The sequence below is a fragment of the Phasianus colchicus genome, chromosome 1 (assembly GCF_987193195.1).
Source record: "Phasianus colchicus chromosome 1, bPhaCol1.hap1.1, whole genome shotgun sequence".
In the NCBI taxonomy this organism is placed as follows: domain Eukaryota; kingdom Metazoa; phylum Chordata; class Aves; order Galliformes; family Phasianidae; genus Phasianus; species Phasianus colchicus.
The window spans coordinates 159,276,570-159,292,937 of record NC_143436.1 but is presented as its reverse complement, the minus strand read 5'-3'; the positions used below and the strand labels follow the sequence as shown (position 1 = coordinate 159,292,937).

Below are 16,368 nucleotides of genomic sequence, written 5' to 3'. Positions count from 1 at the left end.
CCAACCTCCCAATTTAATACTAGACCATGCTGCCCAGGGCCCCATCCAATCTGGCCTTGAACACCTCCAGGGATGGGGCATCCAAAACCTCTCTGGGCAGCCTGTTCCAGCACCTCACCACTCTTCCCCCTGACATCCAACCTAAATCTCCCCTCCCTCAACTTAAGACCATTTCCCCTTGTCCTGCTGTAATCTACCCTATCAAAGATTGACTTCCCTCCTGTTTGTAGGCTCCTTTTAGGTACTAAAAGGCTGCAATGAGGTCATCCCGCAGCCTTCTTTTCTCCAGGCTGAACAAGCCCAGCTCACTCAGCCTGTCCTCTTGGACAGTTCTCCTTTTACATTTACCAAAGGAGGTACACTCACTATTGTCTGTCTCTTCTGGCCAGTGTACCTGTAGAATGTCTTCCTATTGTTTTTCACATCCCTCACCAAGTTCAGTTCTGCCTGCACCTTGGCTTTCCTGATCCCACGTCTGCAAGTCCAGACGGTATTCCTGTATTCTTCCCAGGTGACACGCCCTTGTTTCCAGAGATTGTACGCACCTTTCTTTGCCTTCAGCATGCCCAGCAGGTCCTTGCCGAGCCATACCAGTTTCCTACCTCTTCTGCCTGCTTTCTTATTCAGAGGGACGGAGAGCTCTTGTACTCTCAGAAAGGCATGCTTGAAGAGTAGCTAGCTCTCCTCAGTATCTTTGTTTTTAAAGACAGCATCCCAGGGAATCTTGGCCAACAGTCCATTGGACAGCTTAAAGTTCGCTCTTCCAAAGTTCAGGGTCCTGACGCCACTCTTTGCCAGGCCCACATCCCTCGAGATCACGAACTCAACCAGGGCATGGTCACTGCAGCCCAGGCTGCCTCCAACCTGAGCACCTTTAATGATCTCCTCTGCATTGGTGAGCAGCAAGTCCAACAACGCTTTACTTCTGGTCGGTTTGTCCAATACCTGGACCAGAAAGTTATCATCAGTGTTATCATCAAACTCAACAAGAACAAACGAAGAGTCCTATCCTTGGGAAGGAGTTCTCCCCAGCAACAGCAATGATTGGGGAGCAACTGTGGAAAAGATGTTGGGGACCCTTGGGAAACACAGTGCTGAGCATTATCCAGCAGTAAGCCCTGGCAGCAGAGATGAAGGTGTCTTGACAGGAGCACAAGTAGGAGATCAAAGGAGGGATAATTCCCACTTACTCAGTACTCACTGAAGCTAATACTGTAATTAGTTTAAGACCCAACAATTCAGGAAAGGCATTGATAAATTGGAAAGTTCAGCGGAGGGCAGCCAGGATGGTCAGGTCTGGAGCCCTTGCCCTGTATGGAGAAGCTGTGGGAGTTGGACTTGTTCTGCTTGGAGGAGAGACTGCTGTGAACTTAACTAACAGTAGCTATAGGTAGGTTACTGGGCTGAGACAGCCAGACATTTCACAGGTGTGTGTGGCAAGAGGAAGAGAGGTAATAGGGCATATCTTTAAACTAGAGGTTCACAGTGGATATAAGGAGAATATTTTTTCCCCATGAGGACAATTAGGCAGTGAACTTCTTTGCTTGTCCAAAGAGATTGCACAGAACTCAGTCCTGGAAGATTTTTAGATTTGGCTGGATAAAGCCCTGAGTAAACTTAGTCTGACCTCACAGCTGACTGGCTCTGAGCAGAAAGTTAGACCAGGGACCTGCTGAGGTGTTGTGGTGTAATCCAGCAAGCAGCTAAATACTACACAGCCTTTCACTCACTCTCCCTACTGCCAAAGGGAGGGAAAAATGGGAAATAAATGTAAACATGTAGGTCGAGATGAAAATTATTTAGTAAGACAGAAAAGGAAGAGAAATGACAGGAATTATAATTACAAATTCTGGATCTGCTGTTTGTTAATAAAGAAGGTCTTGTGGAGGAAGTAAAGGTTGGTAGCCGCCTGGGGCATAGTGATCATGAGATACTACATTTCTCAATCCTTGTTTGAACCAGGGAGTGGAGTCAGCAGAACTGCCACCCTGGACTTCTGGAGGGTAGACTTTAACCTCTTTAGTAACATGGTTGAGAGGGTCCCTTGGGAGGCTGCTTTGGAGAGCATGGGAGCCCAGGATGGCTGGAATACTTAAGGAAGTAATTTTAAAGGTACAGGAGCTGACCATCCCCAAGTCACAGAATACAAGCTGACAGGCAAGGAGGCCAGACTGGCTGAACAGAGATCTCCAGCTGGAACTCAAGAGCAAAAGGAAAGTTTATGGTCTCTGGAAGAGTGGGCAAGCTACTTATGATGATTACGGGTATGTAGTGAAGCTGTGCAGGGAGAAAATTAGAAAAGCCAAAGTCCAGCTAGAACTGTACTTGGCCACTAAGGTAAAGGAAAACAATAAATATTTCTATAAATACATCAACAGCAAGAGGAGGGCTAGGGAGAATTTCCATCCCTTGTTGGAGGCTGAGGGCAACTTGGTGACGAAGGATCAGGGTAAGACTGAGGTACTTAATGCCTTCATTGCCTCAGTCTTTAATGGTAAGACTTATTACTCCCTGGGAACTCAGACCCCTGTGCTGGTAGATAGGAATGGGGAACAGAATAGGCCTTGCATGATTCACAATGAGATGGTTTTGGACCTGCTCCAAAAGCTGGATGCTCATGAGTCATTGGGGCCAGATGGATTGCACCCTAGAGTCCTGAGGGACTTGGTGGTTGTGGTTGCCAAACCACACCATCATTCTTCACAGTCCTGGCTAACCAGAAATGTCCTGGCAGACTGGAGACTGGCAAATGTGACGCCCATCTTCAGAAAGGGCCGAAAAGATGATCCAAAGTAGATACAGACCTATCAGTCTCCCCTCGGTGCCCGGGAAGGTTATGGAATGGATAATCTCAGGAGCCATCATGGATCAGTTAAAGGTCAACCAGGGGATCAGGCCCAGTCATGGGTTTGCAAATGGTAAAATCTGTTTGACAAACCTGATTTCATTTTATGACAATGTGACCTGCTTAGTGGATGAAGGTAAGGCTGTTGATGTGGTCTACCTGGACTTTTGGTCACAACAACCCCAGGCAATTCTACAGGCCTGGGGAGGAGTGGCTGGAAAGCTGCCTGATGGAAAGGAACCTTGGTGTACTGAAGGACATTTGGCTGAATATGAGCCAGCAGTGTGCCCAGGTGGCCAAGAAGGCCGATGGCATCCTGGCTTGTATCAGGAATGGTGAGGTGAGTAGGACTAGGGAAGTAATCCTGCCGCTGTATTTGGCATTGGTGAGGCCTCACCTTGAGTACTGTGTTCAGTTTTGGGCACCTCAGAACAGAAAGGACATTGAGGTGCTGAAGCAGGTCCAAAGAAGGGCAAGAAGGCTTGTGAAGGGCTTGGAGAATATGCCCTACGAGGAGTGACTGAAGGAACTGGGGCTGTAAGGTCTGGGGAAGAGGAGTCTGAGCGGGGACCTTATTGCTCTCTTCAGATATCTGAATGGTGCTTACAGCAAAAGCAGGGTTGGTCTCTTCTCACTAGTGACTGGTGACAGGATGAGGGGAAATGGCCTTAAGTTGCACCAGGGTAAGTTTTGGTTCGATAGCAAGAAAAACTTCTTTACAAAAAGGGTTGTTAAGCACTGGAATAGGCTCCCCAGGGAGGTGGTTGAGTCAGCATCCCTGAATGTGTTTAAAAACCGTTTGGATGTGGTGCCCAGGGACATAATGGACATGGGCACCGTTTGAATGTGGTGCCCATGGTGGGACCACTCCCATGACTGGAGTGTTGTGATACATGGCTACAAGCTCTTCAGAAGGGATAGACAAGAAAAGAAGGGCGGTGGTGTGGCCCTTTATATCAAGAACTGTTTTGATGTTGAAGAGCTTGGGGTTGAGAATGACAGAGTTGAGTGTCTATGAGTAAGGATCAGGGGGAAGGCCTGTAGGGGCAACATCTTGGTGGGGGTCTGTTATAGGCCGCCTAATCAGGATGAAGAGTTGGATGAGGCATTCTATGAGAAGCTTGCGGAAGTCACGCGATTGCCAGCACTTGTTCTCATGGGAGACTTCAACTCCCCCGATATTTGTTGGAAATATAATACATCACAGAGGGAGCACTCCAGGAGGTTTCTAGACTGCGTGGAAGATAGCTTCCTTATGCAACTGGTAGGAGAGTCTACCAGGGGTGGTGCCTTGCTAGACCTGGTCTTCACTAGCAGAGAAGGACTGGTGGGAGAAGTGAAGGTTGGCAACTGTCTTGGGCAGAGCAACTGTGGAGTTGTAGAATTCTCTATTCTTGGAAATGTGAAAAGAATGACCAGCAAAACTACTTTCTTGAACTTCCAGAGGGTGGACTTTGATCTGTTCAGGGCACTTGTAGCATGGGTCCTTTGAGAGTTGCTTTTTAAGGATAAAGGGATCCAGAAAGCCTGGACGCTCCTCAAGATGGAAATTGAACAGATGGAAAAGAACAGGCTGTCCCTGAATGCCGTAAGGCAAGGCATAGGGAAAGATGACCGGTGTGGATGAGCCAGGAACTACTGTTGAGACTCTGGAAGAAAAAGAGAGTCTATGTCCTCCAGAAGAAGAGACAGGCTACTTGGGGAGATTACAGGGAAGTAGCTAAGGTATGCAGGGAGGAAGTTAGGAAGGCAAAAACCCAACTTGAACGCAGATTGGCCACTGCAGTAAAAGACAATAAAAAATCCTTTTATAGATATATCAATGGCAAAAGAAGAACCAAGGATAATTTTCATCCTATACTTGATGCAGCAGGGAATGTGGCCACTGAGGACAAGGAGAAGGCTCAGATACTCAATGCCTTCTTTACATCTGCCTTTAATAGCCAGGCCAGTTATCCTCCGGGCATTTTACTCCCTGAACAGGAAGTTTGGGATGCTACTCAGAGTTTACCCCCAGCGATTCAGGTGGAGAAAGCTAGAGAGCTCCTCCTCCATCCAGACTGTCACAAGTCCATGGGACTGGACAGGCTATACCCGAGGGTGCTGAGGGAGCTGGTGGGGGTGATAGCCAAGCCGCTCTCAGCCATCTATCAGCTCTCCTGTTTAACTGGAGAGGTCCCAGAGAATTGGAGGCTTGCTGATGTGACTCCCACCTACAAGAAGGGCTGTAAGGAGGATCTGGGAAACTATAGGCCTTTCAGTCTGACCTCGGTACCAGGGAAAGTAATGGAGCAAATCATCTTGGGTGAGATTGCACGGCATGTGCGTGGTGTCCAGAGGATCAGGCCCAGCCAGCACAGGTTCATGAAAGGCAGGTCATGCTTGACCTACCTCATCTCCTTCTATGACTGGGTGACCATCCTGGTAGATTGTTGGAGGAAAGACCACGGGAGACAAGTCTCATGCTATCATGATCAACAGGTCTCAACTTTATTAAGTGTATCGTGGCTATTTATACAGGAAATAATTAGCTCATACATATTGCAAAAGCGAAGCTCATGATTGGAAATTCCTCAACTGTGAGATGTTCTTTCTTCTTCTGAAGGTGTCCTTGGTTCTCATGCTGCTTATCTTGCTCCGCAGCTGCTGCTCCGTGCAGTTTTTCTTACGTTCCCACAGTAGATGAAGGAAAGGCTGATGATGTAGTCTACGTAGACTTCAGAAAAGCCTTTGATGCGACCTCTTACAGTATCCTTCTGGGGAAACTGGCTGCCCATGGCCTGGACAGGTATACCCTTCTTTAGGTAAGAAACTGGCTAGAGGGCCGTGCCCAATGGATAGTGATTAATAGAGTTAAGTCCAGCTGGTGACCCATTTCAAGTGGTGTCCCCCAGGCATCAGTACTGGGGCCTATCTTGTTTAATATCTTTATTGATGACCTAAATGAGGGGATCGAGTGCACCCTCAGTAAGTTTGCAGATGACACCAAGTTGGGAGGTGGTGTTGATCTGCCTGAGGGTTGGGAGGCCCTTCAGAGGGATCTAGATAAGCTGGATCACTGGGCTGAGGTGAATGGGATGAGGTTCAACAAAGCCAAGTGCCAGGTTCTGCACTTTGGCCACAACAACCCCATGCAGCGTTATAGGCTTGGAGACGAGTGGCTGTATGATTGTGAAGAGGAAAGGGACTTGGGGGTGTTGGTTGATACTTGGCTGAACATGAACTGACAGTGTGCCCAGGTGGCCAAGAGGGCCAACGACATCCTAGCCAGCAGGAGCAGGGAGGTGATCATCCCCCTGTACTCAGCACTGGTGGGGCCGCATCTTGAGTACTGTGTTCAGTTTTGGGCCCCTCACTACAGGAAAGACATTGAGGCCCTGGAGCGTGTCCAGAGAAGGGCAACAGAACTGGTGAGGGGTCTGGAGCACAAATCTTATGAGGAGTGGCTGAGGGAGCTGGGATTGTTTAGTCTGGAGAAGAGGAGAGTCAGGAGAGACCCCACTGCTCTCTATAACTACCTGAAGGGAGGTTGTAGTGAGCTGGGGTTTGGCCTCTTCTTCCAGGCAACAAACAGGACCCGGGGGAATGCCCGCAAGTTGTACCAGAGGAGGTTTAGGATAGACATGAGGAAAAATGTTTTCTCTCAGAGAGTGGTCAGGCACTGGAATGGCCTGCCCAGGGAGGTGGTGGAGTCACCGCCCCTGGCAGTATTCAAGAGGCATCTGGATGAGGAGCTACAAAATATGGTTTAGTTTGTGGTAGCAATGGTAATGAGAAGACGGTTGGACTAGATGATATTACAGGTCGTTTCCAACCTTGTGATTCTATGATTTTGTGATTCTATGACATGATTTAGCAGAGGGTCATTAGAGTTAGGATAGTTTGGTTAGGTTATAGTTGGACTTGATGATTTTTAAGGTCTTTTTCAACCTGAGCAATTCTATGATTCTATTATAATTTTTTCCATCTATAACGTAATGTTACCTTGCATTCATGCATCTCTAAGAAAGCCAAGAAAAAGTTAAAAGTTACGTATGCAATTTCATCATTTAACAGTGACATTTAAGTACTGCTTGGACACTCTCTACAATTTTTTTTTGTGTCTTTTATTCACACAACTTCAAATTCTGATGGCTTTTCAAATAGTAAATTGTATTGGTATAGAAAAAGCTGTACCTACATTAATCATTTACTAAAGACTGCCTTTCACTAGTACTCAAAATGACTACTGAGAAATGCATGGATCTTTCTCAAGTATAGTAGAATAGTTCAGAAGACAGACCTTGAATTAACAACTGAAGGTAGGTAACTCCCTCATCATCCAACAAGATAGTGTAGAAGTGCACCTGCCTACATTAACCTCAGCAACAATCAGTACTAAAAGTTGTCCCTAAGAAAGATCTTATTCAGATCAGAATACCTGAAAAAATATGAAGATTATATTACAGTTATATGTTTGGATTAATATTCCATGTTTTCAGGTGACATTTGACTGCATGGAATGGTTCTCAAAGGCTTGCATATCCATAAGGTAAAGAGAGTAAATCAAAGCTAATTTATACCTAACATTTCTGTGGGGAGTGCCTATGGATTGAATTTTCCTGAGAACTGTAACTGTGTTGTATCTTAAAGTTATTTTGTTGCTTTAGCTCAAAGAACAGCTTTGGAGAAAATGAGCATACACTGCAGCTGATCAGGAGGTGAGTGCTACGTCATCTAATTGTTTAATGGTATAGACACATCCAGAATGCATCAAATTTCTTCTATGAAATGTTGAAGTACAAAGAAGTACTATCAGTTTTCTTTAAATACTATATTGTGTATATACTAAATTGTGTATAATTTCAGTTAAATTATTTCAAAGACCTTTATTTTGCCATGCTATATTTTGCCTTATTTTCCTACCCTTTACCAGTGTTCAGGTTTTACCATGCAGCAACACAGTTTCAAAATGTCCTGAGAATAACTGATGGACTTCATAATTTATGCTTGAAAATACTTATATTTCTGAGGTTAATACTTGGCATGACAGAGAACAAACAAACAAAAAATTTTGCTTCACGAAATTTATTTTGTTTCTAGAAATGTTATGTGAACTTTAGTAAATTTTTTACATTACAAAGTTAAATACTGTTTTATTTATGTTACTAGTCCTTCTGATAATATTAAAATTTTAAATGCCATAGGCTTTTTCTCCTTGATTAACTTAAATAAATAGATATAAGGGATTTCAACAAGTTTCATCATTATCACCCTTACCTGTCAAAGTCTAATTATATGCCACAGTGGTAAGTGTAGAACAAGAAAACTTCTGAAGTTTTCCCTGACAAAGATGACAGACATGCAGCATGCCATGCAGTAATTTAATCAACTGTAGTGCTAGCAACATTACCAAATATATCTCAAAAATAGAGAAATATGTATGTCAGAAACAAATAGGAGAAATGTGATATTTAATATAGTCAGTTTTTTCTCTGTCTGAACCTCAAACAGGTAAGAGTGAAAATTACAGTGCCATTAAAAAAAAATAATAATAATAAAATTACATCAGCCTGCCTATATATAACAACTGCAAAAGTAGCACAGTGTACAGGAAGCACTCAAAACATCCTCAGAATAATTGGAAGGTATGTAGCAACATTTTACTATCTTGGGGCTTTCTTTTGTGTTTGACCTGACAAGAGTTCCAGCTAAGTGCTGTGAGTTATCATGCATGCTAAATTGTATGAAAGTGATAGATTGTATGTTTTGATGAACTACATTGAAAAATGAAGTGTGGAATATATATATATATATATGTCTGATTCATTCAATCTTTTTGGTGCAACCCTGAGATCTTCCAAATATTTTAAGTTATATGATTAGATTATAGCTACAGGTATATATTTACATGCAATGTGTCAAATACGTTTTTTTTTATTTCAAAACACAAACTAGAAATAGATAATATAAAATTACTATCACAGTGATCGAAGAAAATGAACTAGAAAGCTAAAATGCTCGGGAGTTCTTAACCAGACTCTTGTTTGATTGTTCGACACCTGCAGCTCATTGGGATTCTCTGATCAGCAAGGAGCCTTTCAGAGATGTAAGGAATTTCTTCAATGTTTCTGATTTTAGCATGATGAAAGACTCGGGCTGAACAAATACTGTCTCTGTATGTCTTCCCAAGCTGCAGTAAGAGCATCTGTTGGGCTGATAACCTATTCCCCTCAAAGACTGTCATCTCTATCTTTGCTACTTTTAAAAAGCTGAAATCTATAAACTACTGCGGTAAGACATTTCAAATATTTTGAAATAATCTCCTGAAACTTTTTTTTTGTTTAGTAATAATTATGCAGTATCAACTATAACTAAATTTGTACTGATTAATGCAAGGAAATGATAGAGCATGACCTCTTGACAGGGCAGAATGGTTCCCAGACACATTTCTCAGGTTTAATCTCTAAAATCAGATCAGCAAACTACAAAGCATTTGGTTTTGAGCAATCTTTAAGTCCCTACGGTATGGCTGGGACCCTAAGGCATAAATATTTTAAGCTAGAAATATCTGCAATAACGTAGCAGATTTCCTCCTTATCTTTTCCTTCCTCCCTTCTTATTTTCTTATCTTTCTTCCTCTTCAGTTGATCATTTGTCTTTCCTTCTGTCCATATATTTTTCTTTTTCACTTTCTTTCTTATCCTTCCTTTCTTCACTTGCCAAACTACCTATTTATATCCCACCCTCCCCTTCTTCCCTTTCTCCTTCCCATCTCTCTGCATAGTACTATTCACTGAGGGGGAAATGTGTTTAATATCTTTAATGTAAAGTTCCTTAATGCAAATCTGTTTCTTTCTTTCCTTAGTGACTGCTTTAACTGTATTTCTTGTAAAATATGGGTAGTACTGTAAGGAGGAAACTTGAACTTGTTTTCAACTGCTTTTAGAGAACTTTTTTTTTAATGTGATATGTCCTTAAATCCATTTTCTTGGGATTTGTTTTGGAATTAGTTTACTCCAATAAAGACTACATAAGCAAACTGTTGTGCACCACTTGTTTCTGCATAGCAAACCCCTAGTTACTCACATTCCTATGGCCTGGCCAGGGTTCACGCCATCCCTGCTGTGACCTGACCATCTCACCACGAGCACACCAATGTGATGTTAGGCAAAACGGCATTTATTGCAAGTGAAACAGTGACCTATATACTTTACATGCTTATCTATGTTCCTATGTCCACGTGTGTTTACTCGCATCTAGTACGTCTATACCCCCAAGCGTGTATCATGTCTCTTATCACAGAGCAGGGGAAGTCCTATCGCGTCACAGCCCGATACCCTGTTATCGCCTACTGCAACATCTCCCCCTCCCCATGCTCAGTAAAGCCTTGCCCCGTTACAATGCGATACTTGCATACGCCTAATAGCCCTAGAGTAGGTTATAGAAATGATTATATGTTGCGTTCCTTACAGTCTCTCACATAGCTTAAGATACTCTATTCGTTGGTCAAAAGTTCGCTCTATCATGTGTCACAAGCGGTGTTGCACATGCCAAATTTTCACATATAATACGACTACAAGCACTAAACAAACTACTGTTAGAGTTAATATAATCACAACTGGGTGCAGGATGGCATTAAACACTCCTCTCGCTGTAGGTGACCATCCAAAGAAGCACTTCCCACCAATGATATTCTCCATCCTTCTTTATCCTTTCTAGGACGCGATGTATCTCTTTCGTATCATGAACAGTGATCAAGGTTTTCTCTCCATTGTTCCAAACGCGTTGTAGCAATTGGTACAGATCATCATGTTCCAGCAGTTTCCTCACTAAATCAAGATCCATTCCAATAGGAGTTGGTAGTAAGTCCTGAATCAATGTGTAATTAGACTGCAATAGCTGAAGTGATGTTACTGGAGCTGTATAACTAAAATCACACCCTACGATATTAGTAAAGATACAAGTACAGAGATTTGAATAATTAACAGTATCCATAGTAATATTATCTACGAGTATGGAATTACAAGGGGTCCTCATACAAACACATCCGTCCCCAGTATATACAAGCACTATTTCTGGTACCTCACTGGGATGAATCTCAAAATGGCAGATGTTCTGTTCAGTATCAAGGCAAATGTCTTGAGCCCTGGGAGTGTTACCTTCTCAAACAAAGCCTCATTGTTCCCGTATAGCACATGAGCTAACATCTACAGTTTGCCATTTTTCCCTTTTTCCAAGCCCATTCTCGATGTTCTATTGGATTAAGTACAACTTAGTACACATAGTCTGGGCTGACAAGAACCAGAAAGACAATCACCAAGAGCTTATTTGATGTACCTAAAGTCATTCCAGGCTAGTTCCCATTCATAAAAAAATTTCCCTATGTTATCAGCTGGGGAAGGCTATTGTTATGATTCCCATTACATGGAACGTGGAAAAAGAGAAAAGAATAATGAATATAAGGAGTCAAGACACTACCAAGTAGTGAAAACACTCAATGCCAAAGACTAGAAAAACTTTGTTGTTTTTCTTGGTTGTTTTCTTTTGTTTTTGTTTTAATGCTTTAAATTGGTCTTAATGCACAAAAGAGATTTAAAAATAAAGTACATAAAGCATTTTTCTTTCTTTATACCAGGGTAGCTATTGTTGCTAAAGCAATCATACTCTTTGAGATATGAACAACCATTAGACTCACAAAGAAGGATAAACTTCATTGCAATATTGCTGGTTAAGCTGCATGGTTTTCTGAATTATTTGGTCAGTTGTTTAACATGTCCCTCACGTAATGAAGGTTTCAAGCTGCTCAGCAAGAAAGACAGTGTAATGTGTTCACCCTTAATCATTAAAACTTTGGAAAAGTGCATTTTTTTACCTACTCTTGAGCAGGGATTAGAAACTGTATTATCAGCTCTGCAGATGCCAGACAGTGTCTTATTCATACCTTGAAGCTTTCTATCCCCAAAGATACCTTCTTTACAGAAACTATTGATTTCTCCATCTGATGTACAGTCACTTTCACCAAGTATTCTAGTTTTCTGGTTGCCTGCATGACTTTTATGGAGGGAATCATTGATTTTTTTTATTCATTTATTTTCTTTTTTTGTAATAGGTTTTTAAAATAGTCCTTTACAAATTCACCTTCCTTCTTCTTTGGTGTCAAAAGAAAGAAGAAAAGAGAAGTATATAGAAAAAGTCTACTTTGACACTGAATCTCTGAAGAATATGGGATGTATATATGCAGACTTTATACTGTGTTATATACAGTAGCTGTATTTCTCAAGAAAAAAAAAAAAAAAAAAAAAGAGCCTACGTTATATGGAAAATAATCATGAAAATCAAAGTGAATACTTAAGAAGTATTTATTTTTCTCTTTGTATCATACAAATTTCATAATTACATTTGTTCGCTTTCATAAATATTACTTACTTTAGTATAGCTGATTTCATAGGATAAGACAGATCTACGGGATATATTTCCCATAAACTTATATAAATGAAATTTTATATCCAATTCTATAGTAGATAAATCTCTAAACTGTAAGTTTGTATTCAACTGTAAGTTAGGAAGTGTTCCACATTCTTTTTTTCTGTTTAGATTGACTTTATAGAATCATTAATAACACATTCATTCTACTGATCTTGTTCTCATTTCATAAAGATAAAATTCACCATTTTCTGAAGAAAGCTAATATGTATACACTACTCTTTTTGCTAAGGTTAATATGAACTTTTACATAATGTCGTAGTTACTTTATTGCAAACACTTGGATACATGGAGAATTTGTGCTTTGCTAATTATTTCAGTTTATATCTTCAGATATGGTAGTATAACAATTATGTTAAGCTACGTGATAAGAGAAAGGATGAAAAATCTATTTTTTCTGCTTAGAAAAGAAGCCCTAAAGATTAATAAAATAAGCAGATCAAGGACCTACCACACTTAGCTGTAAGAACACTTAAAAGTTTTTTTTTTTTTTTTTTTTATGTTAAGAACACTAAGAATTTTTATTTATACAGCATAAATCTATCCCTGTCCACTCTGATGTACTATATTGAACTTTAAAATAATGAAAGTGTCACTATAAAGACCTTTTATCTTGAGAAGAATGCAATTTCAATCAGTCTCTTTAGATGAATTATTGTGCTGCAGCAGATGACTGAAATTTATGTTATAAGATGCTATTTTTTTCTAACACATTGCTAGACTGAAGCACAGATGGTTCAAATTGAGACTTTATAAGAATTGTTATTCATAGCTGAGAATGAAATCTTCACTCTGTTAATGGCAATGAGAGTTTTAATCTAATTTGCAAGAAGATTAAGGTTTTATTTGGGTTTTCAACCCATTCCTTGTTTATCTATGAATATGAATATGATCTGAAAAATATATATTGAAGCTATCTCTGTATATCTCTTAGCTAATTTTTAACATTTGTTTACAGAATCTGGAAAATGCTGATACCTCCTATTTATTTAATAATTTAAATAAACTGCATATAAGATTCTTCTCCAGTCTCACAAAATTGTATTTTTCATACTTTTGAGAGCTGCAATTGAAAATCTAAACAACAAGAAAATCAAGATAGCTAAAAAAAAAAAAAAAAAAAAAAGATGGAATTCAGTATTGCTAACTTAAAAGATTCTGTCTGTTGACAAATGTTTGATTTGCCTATATTGTCAAGAGCAAGGTGTCTGATGACATTTAGTGAGAGATCTGGCCTTCATACTTCCTTCTTATCTTTTTTGCAGTCTGAATCTTGACTTTTAGAGGATGCTATTGTCAGCCGAAATGAATTTCTAGAACAGAAATTCAATTAATTGAACTATAAACATTTAACTGCATAGGGCACTGGATCAAGTCTAAATGCTCCAGTTCAAACATTCGTGAGAGATCATAATGGAAACAGAGGAGCAAAGTGTTAGTTTACTCATGGGAGAAATAATTAAGACGATATGGGCACAAAACATTTCTTTTTATTTATTTTTTATTGTACTAATAATTCATGCAGATTAAAATAGACACAATTTGTTCTACATTTCTTTTTAATGAAATTCTACAAAAATTGGAATCTACTAAGGATATGTCTGCATTTCTTTGCCATATTGTTTCTCACTACAGTTCAAAAGTCTTCAATAAGAGTAACAATATTCTACAAGATATGTGTGCAAATAGTGGCTGAGTTTGTTTTAAATAAGCGTGAACTGTAGCAAATCACCTAAAAAACATAGCCACATAGCCTCCTGCAAGTTGTTTAAAAGAAAGTTAAAATGATTTACAAAATATAATAAAAAAACTCTCCAGTGAAATACGATAATTCTTCTAACCTCTAAATGAATAAAGAATTCTTTTAACCATAAAGAAAACAGTAATTTACATATAAATAACAAAATTACTATCTATCTAAAAAAAATAAAACTGCAGCCTGTATGCAGTGTAACTTTCCAAAATATTCTAAAAGCATAATGTATGCAGAATTACAGGGAAATTAGCACAGAAAAGCTGCCAAATCAGAAAAAGCATACTGGAGATTGAAAGGAGGAAAAATTGAATCTCTGCTTGCCTTTACTTCCATGCTTCAGAAGACTGTGACTTGTAGTTTCTGTCAGTCACATGTTTAAAAACATTGGTTCTGTGATATATATTATTCCTCTCTTCTGTAAAATAGTAAGTGGTCTTAATTCTGGTGGATTTTGCATAAAAACAGAGTTCCATCATGAGTTTTAGGACTTGGACGTCCGAAGTACATTGTGTTTTGAGAATAATCACACAAAATGAAATGTTTGCTTAATTTTGGGTGAGAAAATATTATCATTTGGAAAAAGATGGAGATAAATTAAATAATGGAAGGATCATAACATAAAAATCATTTTTAGAGTAAAGAGAAGGTGGTATTATCAAAGACAAAGAATGAAGATCCAATAATTTTCCCATCTTTCTGCAACTTATATTTTTTTATTTTCCTCCATCATATCTCGTTTCTAGTATTGACAACATCAGTTTGATGAATTCTGACTGTGCTTTCAAAATATATGCTTCTTAAAATTAAATTGTGTTTAATTAAAATGGAATACACAAACATTTCACCTTTACAATCAGAAAGTTATATTAATTAGTTGTGCTTTCTAGTAGATTAGTCCACTTTTTTGTTTTGTTTTGTTTTGTTTTATTTTTTTAATTATAGAGGAAATGATGAATTTTACAAGAGTTCATCTATGAGGACTGTTCCAAAAGTAATGCCTCCTATTTTATTATGTTGGCCCATGTCAGAGGCAGATGTTGATTGTATCGCAGTAGAAGCTGAATCTTTCCATCAGTATTCAGCTACATTTTGTTGCTCTGTGACAGGTGGCAACAGAGGGGCCATCTGAAAAAATGGTGGCTGGCATGGAAGTGTGAATGAACCAAAAAATATCATTGAATTCCTGACATTCATCAAAGCTTGCTGGCTGCTTTTGGAGAACAAATAGTGAATGTTAATTCAGTGAGCCAGTGGGTAGTGCGTTTCAGCAGTTGCAACTGAGATGTAAAAAACAAGCCACATTCCAGATGACCGTGCGGATTTTTATGAGTGCAGCAGGTAGGCTCTTATTTATCAGTGACAAAAATGCATAGCTAATAGTGATGATTGTTGAAAAATCATGTTTTGGAGCTGAGAGTTTGGTCTATCAAATAATGTCATTGTGTCCTCTGTATCTGTTGTAATTTCAACAGAAATAAATAAGAGGCATCACTTTTTGAGTACCTGTATATTTTTGTCTCATTTAATGTTATAAAAGAAAAAATATATATATGTAAATGAAATATCTCATTTTCTTAATTTTTTGCTTGTAGTTTTGTCTTATTTAAACTTGGCTTATATCACATCTCTGACTCCTATGGGCTTGTACAAACTTTGTGATTTTAGTCCTCACACTGTCTTTACATTCCCTATTCTTCATCTATTCTTTTCTCAGTACACTTCTCACTGATTTCAGCTTTTGTTCCTACATTTCTGACTGCACAATATGTGTGTACGTAGAAGAGTTCCCTCCCATCAGATAGTCTTCATGAAGATGTATCTGTGGTACCCTGAGTTCTAGATATATCTTACCAGGGAAAAAAATGAAAATAAATGTGATCTTTTTATTACATTGCATTCTTCAAGTCTGTTACACTGGTGCTGTTAGGGTCAGCATAACAAAGGAGACGTTATAAAATCTTATACAGTTATCACTATACTCCTTTTTAATTATTCACCACATTTTCTAGTTTTTCCATGTCTGGAAGTTCCTTGATGCTACTTTATAGCATGGATGATCAGTGTTTTGTTCAAGAGCAGACTGTATGTAGTGCACATAAGAGTCTGTTATTAGAACCTCCAGCAAGAAGCTCTCTTGAGACAGTTTAAGGAAGTATCCTATTCACTGCTTTTCAGTACAATAGGAAGGAATAGTGCAGTAAATTCAGTCCAAACAAGCTATCTTGCAGTCCCCTTTGATATTCTCCTTTCATAGAATCATGGAATGACTTAGGTTGAAAGAGATTTCTTTAAAGATTATTGA

At 39.4% G+C, this 16,368-nt stretch overlaps 1 pseudogene; it reads right to left on the bottom strand.

Annotated features, from left to right (window-relative positions):
- Positions 1–675: 675 nt before the first annotated feature.
- The window catches only part of LOC149920197 (uncharacterized), a 32,820-nt pseudogene continuing 17,127 nt past the window's right edge, over positions 676–16,368 (bottom strand).